Consider the following 17,736-nt stretch of genomic DNA (forward strand, 5'->3'; position numbering starts at 1 on the left):
TAATCAGTTCGGGCTCACCGATAGGGATCTCGGTCTCACCTAGATGGGATTGCAAACTCTCTGTTTCCTTTTCATAACGTTTGGTCTCACGGAAATGAGCGATCGGTCCCACCGAGTTTGCCTGACCAACTCTCTGTTTGCTTATTACATAAATCGGTCTCACCAAGTTCATGTGACCGGTCTCACCGAGATCACATTATGCCCTAACCCTAATGAAATCGGTCCCACTGAGTTGACATGTCAGTCCCACCGAAAATCCTAACGTTCACATTTTGAACTAAATCGGTCTAACCAAGTTTAACTATTCGGTCCCACCGAGTTTGGTAAATTGTGTGTGACGGTTAGATTTTGTGTGGAGGCTTTATATACCCCTCCACCCATCCTCCATTTGTGGATAAAGCTATCAGAACGTGCCTATGCTTCGACCATTCATTTTCTGAGAGAGAACCACCTACTCATGTGTTCAGACCAAGATATTCCAATCCAACCACAAGAATCTTGATCTCTAGCCTTCCCCAAGTTGCTTTCCACTCAAATCATCTTTCCACCAAATCCAAATCTGTGAGAGAGAGTTGAGAGTTGGGGAGACTATCATTTGAAGCACAAGAGCAAGGAGTTCATCATCAACACACCATCTATTACCTTTTGGAGAGTGGTGTCTCCTAGAATTGGTTAGGTGTCATTTGGGAGCCTCCGTCAAGATTGTGGAGTTGAACCAATGAGTTTGTAAGGGCAAGGAGATCACCTACTTCGTGAAGATCTACCCAAGTGAGGCAAGTCCTTCGTGGGCGATGGCCATGGTGGGATAGACAAGGTTGCTTCTTTGTGGACCTTTCGTGGGCGGAGCCCTTCGTGGACTCGCGCAACAAGTCTCTATCAATGTGGATGTACGATAGCACCACCTATCGGAACCACGCCAAAAATCTCCATGTCTACATTGCGTTTGCTCCCTCCAAACTCCTCCCCTTTACCTTCATATGCAGTGATTTACATTCCACTACTATACTCTTAGATTTGCATGTGTAGGTTGATTGCTTGACTTGTGATAAGTTACTAAAATCCGCCAAGACTTAAAATTGGGAAAAGGCTAGATTTTTATTTGGTCAAGTAGTCCAATCACCCCCCTCTAGACATACTTTCGATCCTATAGTTTCCCCTCTACCCCTTTGTCCGGGGTCTCATGTTCTACTACGGGTTAGATTTGCATGATCTAGCCCCTAATTCCTTCCTCCACATATCGGTGTTCATCGTTGTGTGTGTGGCTCTTCTCCGCATCCCCCCACACTTCGACCTGTGGCTCAAGGTCTTCAATCTGAAGCCGAAGGTGGTCGACGGACAGCACGCGGACTGCAGCGGGGCTATGGTAAGCAAGCTTTCCAACGCCGTCTGGCCCAAAGGGGCATTTGTGGAGACAGTCAAGGTGTGGCAGTAGGAGTGGCTCTACATCATCGAACCCCGCGACACCAACTGGGCATCCACACCTGACTTCAGATCCGGATCCCCCACGAGACTCACCTCATGGACTGCCAAGGGCCTTTATTGGGGGTCCCATCCGGAGGTGCAGATGCTGCAGAAACACATCTCGAACGTGTTGGGTTCGAACATCGGTCTCACAAACGTGATTCAGGTGATGCTCTTCCGCCGCATCCTTCCCTGCCAACTTCGGGCCTCCCCCATGTGGGAGTTCAATCCGGAGGAGCCACGGACCTTGAAGCGCTTCTTTGGCACCACACACGAAGATATATGGAAGCAACTCTTCAAGGCCCAGAAAAGTTTGCCGATGAAGACGATTGACATCGGACTCGACATCGAGAACCCGGCCTCGCTAGTAAGCATAATTTTTCTGAAGACCTATTCGATCAATAATTCAGATATAATATATTGCCTGCCTTCCGTACAGGGTTGGACGACAAAGGTGGAGAAGATCAAGTGCCCGGCACCGCTGCCTGAGGACCCAACCAAACCCCAGCTAACAGAGATGCTGGTCCTGGCGCCCCACTAGGCGTCGGAGAAGAAGGCCAAGAAGAAGAAAGGCAAGGAGGCCAAGGGCGGCCCCGCCACAAAGGTCTTTCAAACACGGTGTCCGGAGAGACCGAAGCCCTCTCTTCCCATGAGGGAGGTGAGGAAGAAGAGGAGGAGGAGGTGGAAAGCGACTCCCCTTGTAAGGGGAGGAAGAAGAAGAGGGTGGCCTCCGAGGACCAGAAGGGGGAGGCACCCAAGAGAGGGAAGGTGATCCTCTCGGACAGTTCGGATTTAGAGTCCGAACTAGCCCCCAAGAGACCTCCTAGGGTGAAGCCCCTGGCCGAATCATAAGTATTCAGAAACATACTATTTATCTTCAGTCTTCCTGCTTCCATCATATAAGTTATTTTGTTATTTGCTTTTCAGTCCTCCCCGCGAGCTCCCGCAAACTCCATTGTCGGAGGGGAATTCTCTGCCGCCCGAGATGGCGGAGAGTGACATGCCGCCTCGAGCCCCCTTGCCTATCGCCATGGAGGACACCAAAGTGTCATCTCGAAGGACCTCTCCTGGCCAAGAGGGGGCGAACGAGGCCGCCGAGAGAGGGGACGAGGTTAATACCTCGGTCGCCGAAGACCTAGGGGAGGCGACCCCTATGACGACCGATGGTGGGGACCCCCAACAATCCGGGCTCCAGCCGAACACCGTTTTGAAGACCAACATGGCTCCGGGATTGGAAAAGCAGCCCCCTTCAAAAGAGGGGGGAGGAGCATTAGCTCCATCGGCAGCCTCTACTAATCCGGAGGCACCAAACACTCTAGAGGAAGCAGTGCAAAGTGCTTCCGTGGTGGAGGAGCAACGCACCCTGATGGGTGCGATTATGGAGAAGGTTCAGTCCGCCAAAAATGGATTGAATCAAGCCTTCTACAGCCTACTGACATGCTTTGAGGTATGCGACGTAATGTTCTAAAAACCTTTCATATAGAAGATTAATCCTGTATACAGACAGTAGCCCCTAAGACTATGTCCGGTATAGAAGAAACCAGACAGAGGATCCACATAGTATTCGGGAAACTAACATACTGTGCTGATATTGTAACATGCTTCTATGTTAGCGGCAACCGCCCAGGCCGCAGAAGTTTTCGAACACAATCGGAAGCTTCAAGTGGCCGATGAAGAAATCGACCGCATTAATAAGCGATTCGATGAAACGCAAGGTATGCGTATGATGTTAATAACTTAGTTGTATATTAGAAGTGATATGTGTATTAAGAGGTTAACTCATAGAATGTTTTACTATGAGCACAGTTGGCGCAGCTGAGGTCGAGACCCTCAAGGTGCCCTTACCCAGGCCAAGAAAGAGGCTGAGGCAGACAAGGCTGCCGCTGAGAAAGCGGCTGCAGAATTGAAGACCGAGCAAGCTGCCCGCCGCTAACATGAAGCTCGGGTGGCCAAAGTCCAGCAGGAGCTGATGGATGTCATCGGCAAATGTGAAACTTTGGAGGAGAAGACTTCGGCCCAAGCGTTCGAGTTTGCCATGGCCCTTCAAGATGCCAAAGAAGCGTGGGTCGAGTCCCGTAGTGCTCGCAAAGAGATCCATCAGGCGAGGCAGATAGTGGCTGGTAAGGCCTTCCTTTTGCAGAGTATCTTCTGAGGTCAGAGGTATGCTTTTCTCACCCGAGTGTGGAGTTCTCCAGGAGCATTTGTAGATCTTTCGAAGAGTGCCGTCGGTGCCGCACAATTCTTTCGAGCCCAGGAAGGGAACTCAAACGAGAAGCTATTCTGGTCGCAATTTCTCGCGCCAGAGCACCCGACGCCTCTGAACGACCAGCTGAAGTAGCTGACGGAGCTACATAGGGTGGCGGGCTTGGCCATGAAGGGCCTAATAGTCCACCTATGGTCGACCAAGCCGATTCCTAGCAGCTACTTCAGTTTGGTGAAGCGGCTTGTTGATGCGCGGCCTCAGATTGATGCTGTGAAGCGCTCGGCCTGCATAGAGGGTGCCCGGATGGCCTTCGCCCGTGTCAAGATGCAGTGGGCAAAGATGAAGGCCACTGAAGTGGCAACCACAGGCCCGCCCAAAGGCAAAGATCATCGGAAGCCGAAGAGGTACTTCGATGACGTCCTGGAAGGATCCCGGATTGTAGAGGATCAATGTTCCAAGGACATAATATTTGATTAACTGTGTTCGGGTTGTACAAACTATGTGATGCACCCGTGCTATTATATATCTATGTTTGCGCCTTTTGTTTCAAGCGATTTTTCCTCCTGTGTGGCCGTTTATTCTTCTATTTCTGAAAGTTGCCAGACATCGGCTTCAGCCCCCATGTAGATGCTACAAGGGTGTTCGACATAACGATGAGCACACTTTATCCAATGTCTTGGTCCGTAAAGGAGGTGTCCGTGGGGTGAACCAGGCAGTCGTTTATTACTTTCACTTAGCCATAGGAGTTTGACTATGGAGCTAAGTACTAGCCCCTTGTGCGCGTGCGACTATCCAGACTACGATGCCTTTCCCACATGGCCGGACAAAGACCAGCCCCTCGTATAACACGGGGTGAATCGCTAACGATTTGTAGTATAATACTCAGTCGCCGAATCACCGACTATCTCTCGCTTATCATGATAGTCAGTTTTCGGCTTTCTCTACTGAGGTACTTGACCAGACGAACCAGAAATACAATCGCAGTAGTTCTCCCTTTACTACCTTAGCCGAACGAGCGGAATGTAAGGTGGTAAGCACAAGAGCCGGGCAACCCAACTATAGACCAAATACATGATTCGGAGCCGATGCATATAATGCAATATTCGGGATGCCGAAGAGTTCCCTATAGGTGTTCGGACTTAAAATGTGCATGGCCGAATATAGCCCCCGGTGTAAAGGCCGGATTAAAGCACGTGCGGCAATCTGAAGTAGGGAGGGGATACAAATGAAAATAAAGTGAATGCCAAACACAAGAGGTGATCAACTAATTCCTTTATTCCTTGATTAATACGTCGAGCCATGTTATTAAAGATAATGCCATGAATATCGAGGCCATTTTATATGCCAAAAATTTACACGATGGAAAGGTTTACACATGGCCTAAAAGTAGTGGTTTGAAGATCCCAATGATGCCCTACTGCACGTCTGCGCCGTTTCTCCTTGGTGATGCATCCTTGTAAAGGAGGAGTATGATGGTTGCTAGAAAGAGGGACCTGGAAAAGAGCCCCTGTTCGACCATAGACCAGGTAGGTTTCTTAATGAACCTACAGTGAAAGAAAGAAAGAGGAAAAAAGATGTTTGACGTCCAAATAGGGTCAAGCCGTACTATGGACCTTTTCCACAGTGTGCCTCCGGCGCTGCCCAAGGTATTTTAAGTGCGTAGTTATGGACGCGCGGTACGTATGTCGCAACCTTATGGGGCGATCGGTGGAGGAAAAACTGCTATTTGAGCTCTGGCTCCACCAGGCTCTCGCATTGTAATGCGGATCGGACTCGCTTAGCAGTGTCATGGGTCTTGACGACCGATGAGCTGTGCGGCTTAATGAGGTCGCCTTGTACTTCAGCTGGTAGGGCCGCAGTGTGCTCCTCAGTATGGAGGGAGCGCTCCATATTCCCATTGACTGTGATGATGCCACGAGGTCCATGAATTTTAAGCTTCAGATAAGCATAGTGCGGGACTGTATTAAAGCGGGCAAAAGCAGTTCGTCTGAGCAGCGCATGATAACCACTGCGAAAAGGGGCGATGTCGAAGATTCTTCACTTCGGAAGTTGTCTGGAGAGCCGAATACTACTTCCAGTGTTAAGGAGCCCGTGCAACGGGCCTCCACGCCGGGTATCACTCCTTTAAAGGTAGTGTTGCTAGGTGATACATCTCCGTCGTATCTACTTTTCCAAACACTTTTGCCCTTGTTTTGGACTCTAACTTGCGTGATTTGAATGGAACTAACCCGGACTAACGTTGTTTTCAGCAGAATTGCCATGGTGTTATTTTTGTGCAGAAATAAAAGTTCTCGGAATGACCCGAAAATCAACGAAGATTATTTTTGGAATATATAAAAAATACTGGACCCCGCTGCCACGGGAGGGTAGGACAAAAGATGTCATGCAAGTTCTTTTCCATAAGCACGTATGACTATATTCGGAATACATGCCTACATTACATTGATGAACTGGAGCTAGTTCTGTGTCACCCTAGGTTATAAATTTTACATGAGGAATTGCATCCGACATAATTCTCCATCACCGATCCAATGCCTACGAGCTTTTCATATATTGTTCTCCGCTTATTTACTTTTTTGTTGCTACTGTTACAATCACTATAAAACCCAAAAACTGCTACCGTTACTTTTGCTACCGTTACCACTACTATCATATTACTTTGCTACTAAACGATTTCCTGCAGATATTAGGTTATCCAGGTGTGGTTGAATTGACAACTCAGCTACAAATACTTGAGAATATTCTTTGGCTCCCTTTGTGTTGAATCAATAAATTTGGGTTGAATACTCTACCCTCGAAAACTGTTGCGATCCCCTATACTTGTGGGTTATCAAGACCATTTTCTGGCCCCGTTGCCGGGGAGCATAGCTCTATTCTTTGAGTCACTTGGGATTTATATCTGCTGATCACTATGAAGAACTTGAAAGATCAAAGAACCAAGATTTTTCCCTCAACTACGAGGGGAGGTAAGGAACTGTAACATCCCAAATTTTCAATTTGGAATGTTATACATTAGATCATCATGCATATCATATTTTATTTTGTTTTGGTTTTGATCCTAGAAAATCCTAAGCAACTCAAGGACCCACGGAGAGAGTTGGGGATTTCGTTATTTGCATATTTGAGTTTTCTCAAATTATGTAAACAGGATCATTTGATTTTATTTATTTTATCATCAATTATTTCTATTACAAAAATATGAGAGCGGGAATAAAATGACTTTCCCAAAATATAGAAATATTGAAGATTTAATAAAAAAATCAAATAAGTTTTATTTCGGAGTTTTTCGGTATTTTTTTTGAATTTAGGAAAAATGCGTGTTTTTCAAAGTTGTAGTTTGGGCCCAGATAAATGTTCACTTTATCGGGCTTGATTTTAGGAACCCGGCAAAATTTATTTCGTGATTTTTGGAGTCTGTTTAGTATTTCTTTTTATTTTTTTTCTTCCGCGCGGATTTATAAAAAAAAAACGGAAACCAACTCCGGGCCGTACCCGGCCAGGAGACTGCCGACCGGGCCTTTAAATAGCGACCGCCCCGGCCCGAGGGAGCCTAGCCGCCGCCGCCTGACCTAACCCTAACCCTAATCCGCCGCCGCCTTAGCCGCCACCGCCGCCCGCCGCCTCCGACTCGCCGGAGCGCGCGACTTTCGAGGTTCGCCGCCGCCTCGTTTTCCGTGCTGTTTTTTAAAAAAATTCTGTTCGTCGTTTGTCTTTTTTGTCGGATTTTCCGCGGTTATTTTCTGATCGCGATTTCTGATCCGATTTTCGTTTTAGTATAACTTTTCGCTCGTTTATCGGAATCAGGCGATTCAAGCGCCTGGAGTTTCGTCTCGAAACCCTCTTTCCGAATAATCAACTTAAACAAGTTTTTGCTACTGTAAAATTTGCCCTAGATCCAGATTACTGGAATGGAGTTGTTTTCTTTCGCCGTTTGATTTCTTTTGCTTCGTTCGATTTGATTCTTTTTGCCAACCAGGGTTCTTAAGTTGAACTTTCTGGTTAGATGTTCTATTTGAGTTTTACCTGTGCATTAGATGAGTACTTATTGTATGCTTGTGTGTTTGTCTGCGATAGAATACCCGGAGTGCGCCGCCTGTTACGTTGAATCTCTAGGTTACGCGGATCATCAGCAAGGCAAGTAACACTTTGATCATACCTTTTCTACAACCCAGTTTTATTGCATTAGATCAATCCTCACACATTGCATGATTAGGATCTAATTAAATTGTGGGATGGGAAGTAGATGAGGTAGTACCTATTACCTGTTTATTATCAAACCTTTGGGAGTTACTTCTACGTTTGCTTATTATGCCATGCTATGCTAGTAGACGTGGATTGGGTGAGTGATATCCATGACAGATGTGAGATTGAAAATTAAGGGTTTATCTAAGGTGGCAACCTAACACACATCTGGGTGGATTGAGGCACCTGGGGTTTCCAGGACTTGCCTGTTTTATTGGACCGCCACCCAGGTTCAAAGGGATCATGAGATTATTCATACTGGAAACTTCCGTGTGCAGCCACAAGCCATTATGGGCTCTGGCATAGTTGACTAAGTTGTGCGAACTCTTACAGTGGTAGACTAGCAGATGTAGGGGATGTAGGTGGTACGGTCTACCCGATCGTAAGGTGCTAGCGCTTCTGAAAGACTATGTCTCCGTCATCCGTCTTCTCAAACACCCTGTAGTGCGAGAAGCCAAACGGAGGTGATCGAGTCTTGTGGGGAAAAGTGCGCAAACCTCTGCAGAGTGTAACAATCTAATCATGGTTAGCCGTGTCCCCGGTTATGGACATCTTGAGTATCTAGTACCTGGATTTTCATGTGAATCTCAACATGTTACTCTAAATTAATTTTGATGGGTTTTAATGATCTTATTTAATTGGGATTGAGAATGCTGTCAACCATTCTCAATGTTTCACAACCACCATGATAGTAAATAATTTTATTCCTTTGAAGTAGGGAAAAATTGGCTTTACGCAAAAACAGCAACCATAGAGCTTTCCACCAGCCAAATATGCATATAGAATAGTTGTTGCATTCCATTATTCTCTATGTGTTACCTTGCCAGCATATTCCATGTGCTGACCCGTTTTCGGGCTGCAACGTTAATGTTGCAGACTTTTCAGACGACAATTAAGGAGTTTTTAGGTCGTGGTTCTATACTCAGTGATGCCGTTGGAGTTGATGGACTCACTTATCTTCCAAGCCTTCCGCTGTTATCGTCACTAGATGGCCTTAAGCCATATTTATTGTAATAAGTTCTCTTTTGAGACACTCGATGTAATAAGTGTGTGATTGCTACTCTGCTATAAATTCTCCGAGTACTGTGTGGTGTCAGCATTACTGATCCAGGGATGACACCGGAGCACAGAGATCAGACTGTTTGAGGTCTGGTCGCTACAGGAACTGCCATCTAGCTCTGCACTTGATTCACCTTCTGTTATGAGTAAACTTGCGACACCTACTACTGTTATTGACTCCGATAGGTCGCATGTTATTGATGATGCCACTTCTGCTATGCGTGATATTTATGATGAAACTACTTCTATGCTTGATACTACTATTCCACTAGGTGAATTTCTTGATGAACAACTTGCTAGGGCTAGAGAGAATGAAATTACTGAGTCTGATAATATTGATGAAAGTGATGATGAAGATTCTCCACCTAGATATGAATTGTCTGTTGTACCTGAGGGTTATGTTATGGATGAAGAAACTGCTAGAGACTTTCTTACCTGCAATGATAGAAGTGATCTTAAGAAATTATTAGCTAAGCTGAAAGAAAAATCTCTGAATGCTAGAATGAAATATGATCCTACTTATGCTACTTCGCCTATCTTTATTACTGATAAGGATTATGATTTCTCAGTTGATCCTGATATAATTACTTTGGTTGAATCTGATCCTTTCTATGGCTATGAATCTGAAACTATTGTGGCACATCTTAGTAAATTAAATGATATAGCTACCCTATTCACTAATGATGAGAAAACTCGCTACTATTATATCCTTAAATTATTTCCATTCTTGTTAAAGGGTGATGCTAAGATATGGTTTAATTCTCTTGATCCTGGTTGTGTGCGTAGTCCCTAGGATATGATTTACTACTTCTCTGCTAAATATTTCCTCGCTCATAAGAAACAAGCTGCTTTAAGGGAAATATATAATTTTGTGCAAATTGAAGAAGAGAGTCTCCCACAAGCTTGGGGGAGGCTTCTCCAATTACTTAATGCTTTGCCTGATCATCCTCTCAAGAAAAATGAAATACTTGATATATTTTATAATGGACTAACCGATGCTTCCAGAGATTACCTGGATAGTTGTGCTGGTTGTGTTTTCAGGGAAAGAACAGTTGATCAAGCTGAATTGCTATTGAATAATATGTTGACTAATGAAAATAATTGGACACTTCCTGAACCAACTCCTAAGCCAACTCTGAACAAAAGGGGTATTCTATTTCTCAGTCCTGAAGATATGCAAGAGGCAAAGAAATCTATGAAAGAAAAAGGTATAGAAGCTGAAGATGTTAAGAATTTACCTCCTGTTGAAGAAATACATGGTCTTAATTCATCACCTATTGAAGAAACACATGGCCTCGATAACCCGACATAGGTAGTAAAGGTAAACTCTCTCTATAGATATGATAAAGCTGAAATCCCTCCTGCTAAGTTTGCTAGCCAATGTTTGGATGAATTTGATAACTTTATGGTTAAGCAAGAAGATTTTAATGCTTATTTTGGTAGACAACTGAAACACAATGCTTATATGATTGAACACTTGAGTGATTATATGGCCAGTGTTAAAGGTGAACTTAAACTTATTAGTAAACATGCTTCTATGGTTACCCCTCAAGTGAACAAGTACTTAAAGCTCAGAATGATTTGCTCAATGATTTGAATAGTAAAAATAATGACTTTGTTGTTAGAGTTGCAACTAGAGGAGGTAAAGTGACTTAGGAACCTTTGTATCCCGAGGGCCACCCTAAGAGAATTGAACAGGATTCTCAGAGAAATAACGTTGATGCACCTAGTCCTTCTAAGAGGAAGAAAATGAAAAATGATAGGACTTTGCATGCTTCTAGTGAACCTGTTGTAGATACACCTGAGAATCCTAATGATATTTCTATCTCTGATGCTGAAACACAATCTGGTAATGAACATGAACCTAGTGATAATGTTAATGATGATGTTCATGTTGATGCTCAACCTAGCAATAATAATGATGTAGAAATTGAACCTGCTGTTGATCTTGATAACCCACAATCAAAGAATCAACGTTATGATAAGAGAGACTTTGTTGCTAGGAAGCACGGTAAAGAAAGAGAACCATGGGTTCAGAAACCCATGTCTTTTCCTCCTAAACCATCCAAGAAAAAGGATGATGATGATTTTGAGCGCTTTGGTGAAATGATTAGACCTATATTTTTGCATATGCGTTTGACCGATATGCTTAAAATGAATCCTTATGCTAAATATATGAAAGATATAGTTACTAATAAGAGAAAGATACCGGAAGCTGAAATTTCCACCATGCTTGCTAATTATACTTTTAAGGGTGGAATACCAAAGAAACTTGGAGATCCAGGAGTACCAACTATACCATGCTCCATTAAAAGAAACTATGTTAAAACTGCTTTATGTGATCTTGGAGCCGGTGTTAGTGTTATGCCTCTCTCTTTATATCGTATACTTGATTTGAATAAGTTGACACCTACTGAAATATCTTTGCAAATGGCTGATAAATCAACTGCTATACCTGTCAGTATTTGTGCGGATGTGCCTGTTGTGGTTGCGAACGTTACTATTTTAATAGACTTTGTTATTCTTGATATTCCCGAGGATGATAGTATGTCTATTATTCTTGGAAGATCCTTTTTGCATACTACAGTGGCTGTTATTGATTGCAATAAAGGCAATGTAACTTTTCTTGTTAATGGTAATGAGCATACATTACACTTTCCGAGGAAACAACCTCAAGTCCACAGTATCAATTCTATTGGAAAAATTTCAACAATCACTATTGGAGGTTTTGAATTTCCTCTTCCTACTGTCAAGAAGAAATATGATATTCTTATTGTTGGGGATGTGCATATCCCCGTTGAGGTAACCTAGTGTTATTCAAAAATTCTCCGGTTTCATGTTATTCGAAATGAGTTCGTTAACAAGACCTGATCAACCTTGTTAGTGGATTCCTTTTGATGAGCATGAGATGGATGAATTTATAAAACACAACTCTCTATACCCTCTTTTTACTTTCTGTTATCTATATTAAATAAAGCAAAAATAGTAATTTCTGTCAGTTTTTTGAATTATCCATGCAATAAAAAATACTCCGAAAATAAAAGTTCTCCAAATGCCCTGAAAATTAAATATGATTTTTTCTAGAATATTTTAGAATATGTGACACTGAGAACACATCAGGGGGAGCCATCACCTGGGCACGAGGGTCCAGGGCACGCCCTACCCCCCTGGGCGCGCCCCCTGCCTTGTGGGCCCATGGTGGCTCCCCCTCCACTTATTCCAGCCACCCCACACCCCTCCAGACACTCCTTCTTCCTCCCAGAAAAATCACCGAGAAGCTCAAGCACGAGTTCTAGCTAATTTTGCTATGATTTTCGATCTCCTAGCTGAAAGCTCCACTCACAAAACTGCTTTGGTGGATTGTTCTTCGGTATGTGACTCCTCCAATGGTCCAATTAGTTTTTGTTCTAGTGCTTTATTCATTGCAAGTCTTTGCTGCTTAGGTGACCCTGTTCTTGAGCTTGCATGTCAAATTTATACGGTCCCAAGTAGTTTTAATGCATGATATTGCCTCTAGGCCCTTGTAGGAGTAGTTTCTATCAATATTGTGGAGTTTGATTCACTTTTATTTCGAGTTACTAAAAATTTCAGAAATTTTCAGAAAATGATGAAGAGATTATTGAGGGGCTCTTCGAACCGGAGTTCGAAGGATAAGTAAAGTGAAGAAGAGAGACCCGAATATAATCTCCCTCACACCGCGGAGGCCTCACCGACTTTCTCCACGACTAACGTGAACTGCAAGTACCTTGTTCCGCCGGAGGCCATTCACGCCTACCGAAAGCCCACACCAGCTATAGAGCCAGAGCGGGAACCACAATTTGATCCGCACCGGTAGTCTGTTTATCAGTGGAATCCCGAAGAGATCGCCAATCAGTGGCACCAGGAGGATCCTTCTTAGTACGCCCCAACTACAACTTTGGATATCCGCCAGGCAGCCGTGGCAGTAAACCAACTTAGGCCAAAAGCCTAAACTTGGGGGAGTACGTATCTCTCACCGACATTACATTCATGCTCACACACTCATGCTAGTTGTCGGTGCTCATACTTTTTCATTGTAATATCCATGCTAGTTTATTTCCCTTTTTTATGCTTTCTTCTAATGTGTTTGATAAACTTTAGAAAAAACCAAAAAAATTAGTTGTAGCTTTTAGTTAGTTTACTTTCCATGCCTGTAGTAGTAATAATTAAAAGAAAACCCAAAAAGATTTCTTGTTCTTCTTTTGCTTGTTGGGAGCTTTCCCGTGTAAATAGTTTTGTTTCTTTTCTTTGGGGGTCGAGAGGAGAAGACCATAATGAAAATGTTGAGTGGCTCTTATATGCATTATTGTTGATCTAACAAAGAGCCCATATTACATTGTCTTCTCTCTTGAATTGAATGCTCGCAGATTCCAGCTTAGTCCAATGCAAGTGCACTATTATTATTATCCACACCATTCGGTCGTGCAAGTGAAAGACAATAATGATGATTATATGATGAACTTATTGAGATGAGAAAAGCTGGTATGAACTCAACCTCTCTTGTTTTTGTAAATATGATTAGTTCATCGTTCCTGATTCAGCCTATTATGAATAAACATGTTTGCAATGACAATTAGAGATTATAGTTGCTTATGCCATGCTTAATTAGCTAGGAGCTTATAATGGTTTACCTTGCGTGCCAACATGCTATTAAAATGGTTGTGATGTGGTATGATAGGGTGGTATCCTCTTTTGAATGATTCGAGTGGCTTGACTTGGCACATGTTCACACATGTAGTTGAAACAAAATCAACATAGCCTCTATGATATTTATGTTCATGGTGCATTATATCCTACTCATGCTTGCATTCTGTGTTGATTAATTTTAATGCATGTTCATGACTGTTGTCGCTCTCTAGCTGGTCGCTTCCCAGTCTTTTTCTAGCCTTCACTTGTACTAAGCGGGAATACTGCTTGTGCATCCAATTCCATAAACCCCAAAGTTATTCCATATGAGTCCACTATACCTACCTATATACGGTATCTACCTGCCTTTCCAAGTAAATTTGTATGTGCCAAACACTAAACCTTTAAATAAACATTCTGTTTTGTATGCTCGAATAGCTCATGTATCAACTAGGGATGTCTGTATCTTCCATGCTAGGCAGGTTATTCTCAGGAGGAGTGGACTCCGCTCCTCACTCACGAGAAAATGGCTGGTCACCGGGATGCCCAGTGCCATGCTTTATGCAGATCAAATCAAAATAACTGCAAACAAAACTCCCCCGGGACTCTTGTTAGTTGGAGGCACTCGTTGTTTCGAGCAAGCCATGGATTGATGCTTGTTGGTGGAGGGGGAGTATAAACTTTACCATTCTGTTTGGGAACCGCCTATAATGTGTGTAGCATGGAACATATTGAGATCTCTCAGTTGTTATGTTGACAATGAAAGTATACCGCTCCAAATATTATTCATATCTATCTCAAAACCGAGCTCTAGCACCTCTACAAATCCCTGCTTCCCTCTGCGAAGGGTCTATCATTTTACTTTTATGTTGAGTCGCCATCCTCTTATTAAAAAGCACTAGTTGGAGAGCACCGCTGTCATTTGCATGTATTATTGTTAGTTTACATTGAGTATGACTGTGACTGGATCTCTTTTACCATGAATTACAATTTCCAGTCAGCCCTTGATCTTCAGAGGTGCTCTGCATTTATGTTTTGCGGTCTCAGAAAGGGCTAGCGAGATACCATCTTGTTATATCATATTATGATTGTTTTGAGAAAGTGTTGTCATCCGAGATTTATTATTATTGCTCGCTAGTTGATTATGCCATCGATATGAGTAAACATGAGACCTAAATGTTATTGTGAATATGGTTAGTCCATAATCTTTGCTAAAAGCTTGAATGCTGGCTTCACATATTTACAACAACAAGGGCAAACAGAGTTTATAAAAGTTTTTCTTTATCACTTTCAGTTTGTCAACTGAATTGCTTGAGGACAAGCAAAGGTTTAAACTTGGGGGAGTTGATACGTCTCCAACGTATCTACTTTTCCAAACACTTTTGCCCTTATTTTGGACTCTAACTTGCATGATTTGAATGAAACTAACCCGGACTGACGCTGTTTTCAGCAGAATTGCCATGGTGTTATTTTTGTGCAGAGATAAAAGTTCTTGGAATAACCTGGAAATCAACGGAGATTATTTTTGGAATATATAAAAAATACTGGCGAAAGAATCAAGGCCATGGGGCCCACACCTTGTCCACGAGGGTGGGGGCGCCCCTACCCCCTGGGCGCGCCCCCTGCCTCGTGGGCCCCCTGGTGCTCCTCCGACCTCAACTCCAACTCTATGTATTTGTGTTCGGGGAGAAAAAAACAGAGAGAATGAATCGTCGCGTTTTACGATACAGAGCTGCCGCCAAGCCCTAAAATCTCTCGGGAGGGCTGATCTGGAGTCCGTTCGGGGCTTCAGAGAGGGGAATCCATCGCCATCGTCATCATCAACCTTCCTCCATCACCAGTTTCACGATGCTCACCGCCATGCATGAGTAATTCCATCGTAGGCTTGCTGGACGGTGATGGGTTGGATGAGATTTATCATGTAATCGAGTTAGTTTTGTTAGGGTTTGATCTCTAGTATCCATTATGTTCTGAGATTGATGTTGCTATGACTTTTCTATGCTTAATGCTTGTCACTAGGGCCCGAGTGCCATGATTTCAGATCTGAACCTATTATGTTTTCATGAATATATGTGAGTTCTTGATCCTATCTTGCAAGTCAATAGTTGATGATATATACCCGGGGTAGGGTCATAGGCCTGACCTATACGTCCTATCCAGGGTCACTTTCATAGAAGCAAAGAAGCTCAAGAGACCGATCAGTCGCAACAAAGGTGTCGAGTGCAATCCACTCGACCGATCAGCTACTCGGAGACCTCTCCTTCCTGAAGTCGCTCGACCAATCGACTACTCGACCATACAAGAATCCACTCGACCTATTGAAGACCAGGAGTCATCTGGAACGACAACGGACGAGCGTTCACTCTATAATCTTTAAGGCCATTAAGGCATTTAAGGCTGGCGTTACTAGTAACGCCTCATCTTTATGTACATTGAACCCTGTGTAACGGAGGGGAGCTGGGGTCCTGGCGCACTCTATATAAGCCACCCCCTCCTCTGGGACAAGGGTTCGCACCCCCTGTATAACACACACACATAATACAGTTGACCGCCTCCGGGCACCGAGATGTAAGGCTGTTACCTCCTCTGCGAAGGGCCTGAACTCGTAAAACTCGTGTGTAGGATCTTGCCTCCTCATACCTACCCCCATTCTATTGTCAGTCTTAGATCCACGACAGTTGGCACCCACCGTGGGGCAGGTGTCTTAGCGACTTTTTGGTGGAGTTGTGATTTTTTTCGATTCTCATCATCATGGTTTCCACCGGCGGACTGGCTGAGGGCCGCGAGATTTGTCTCGGCGCGCTCGTTTTCGTTGCCGAAGACTCCGCTTGGCTTCAGGAAGCTCCACTCGACGTTGAGGCGCTCCCCGTCCGCGGGGCGACGCACTTTCAGGCGTGCGTCTGCGGCGTCCTTCTCCGGCAGCCGTCGACCTAGTATCGGTCAGCTCCTATGGTGTCCTCGCCCCCCGCTGTTCACCGGTGCAAGCGTTCCGGTCGGTCGTGGCTCCAGCGGTGGGTGAGACACGCGGTGGCCCATCAGTCGGCCACCCCACAAGTCGCGGCAACCGAGCCCGACGAAACTCTCTACGGCCTGTTCGACCTGTCGACTGGCTCTGTCGAGACCGCATCCGAGTGCGACAGCAGCGATCCCGTGGCGGAAATCTTGATGGTCAATGGACCATGCAGTCCTCCTGGCTTCCCCCGCGACGACGGTGGTGATGGCGGCGGTGATCCGTCTCGCGTTCATGAGGAATACCGCCCCGAGCCCCTTTCTTCGCAGCAGAGGGAAGAGCTTCGCCGCCGCAATATGGATGCGCTTCACACTCCTATCGTTGGAGAAACCCCGAGGCCCGGGCCTTGGAGGAGGCGCGCCTAGCCAACTTGGCTGAGCACACTGGACTGGAGAACCTTCAGCATGCTCTCAACGAGCGTGCTCGGCAGCGGATCCCTGAATCCAGTCGACGACAGCCTTTTCCGCCTCAAACTCAGGTATACCGCACTCCGATTCAAAATCTCATAGCTGCAGCCTGAATAGCAGAGCCAATTCAGCCTTCCCAGTCGGAAGCTGGCAGAGGTTTGATGAAGATTCAGGCCTTGCTCCGAGCAGCCGGAGAGCAGAACACAACAGTGTCTCAGTCGCGGAATATGATTCATAGCAGGTCTGTGATGGCAGATACAGTTCAGTCGGCCCACAGCCCAGGATCTCCCCCGCGGCGTGAAGGACGTGGGCATAGGCAAGATCAGTACAGAAACCATGAGCAATATGATCACTGACTTGGCCACGATGACCGTCGTCGAGTGCCCACGCCTCCTCCGAGGAGTGGGTCATATGTGCCTCGGCGGCATGATGACAGATGCCCTCACAGCGGCGAGCGAAGAATACCAGTCGACCCAAGGGAGCCAGGCTTTTATGTGAGATCTATTCTTGTTCAAGGTCTGGTTGACAGGAACAGAGCACACAGAGAAGGCCATGACAGAGATTATCGGACTGGCAGCAGAGTGCACGTTTGAGGTCCCAAGTGTTTCAGTAGAGCCATCAGGGTCGCAGTGATTCCTCCCAACTTCAGGTTGGCGACTGAAGTCAGCAAGTTTATTGGCGAGTCTAAGCCTGACACTTGGCTTGAAGAC

The sequence above is a fragment of the Triticum urartu genome, chromosome 2 (assembly GCF_003073215.2).
Source record: "Triticum urartu cultivar G1812 chromosome 2, Tu2.1, whole genome shotgun sequence".
NCBI lineage: Eukaryota > Viridiplantae > Streptophyta > Magnoliopsida > Poales > Poaceae > Triticum > Triticum urartu.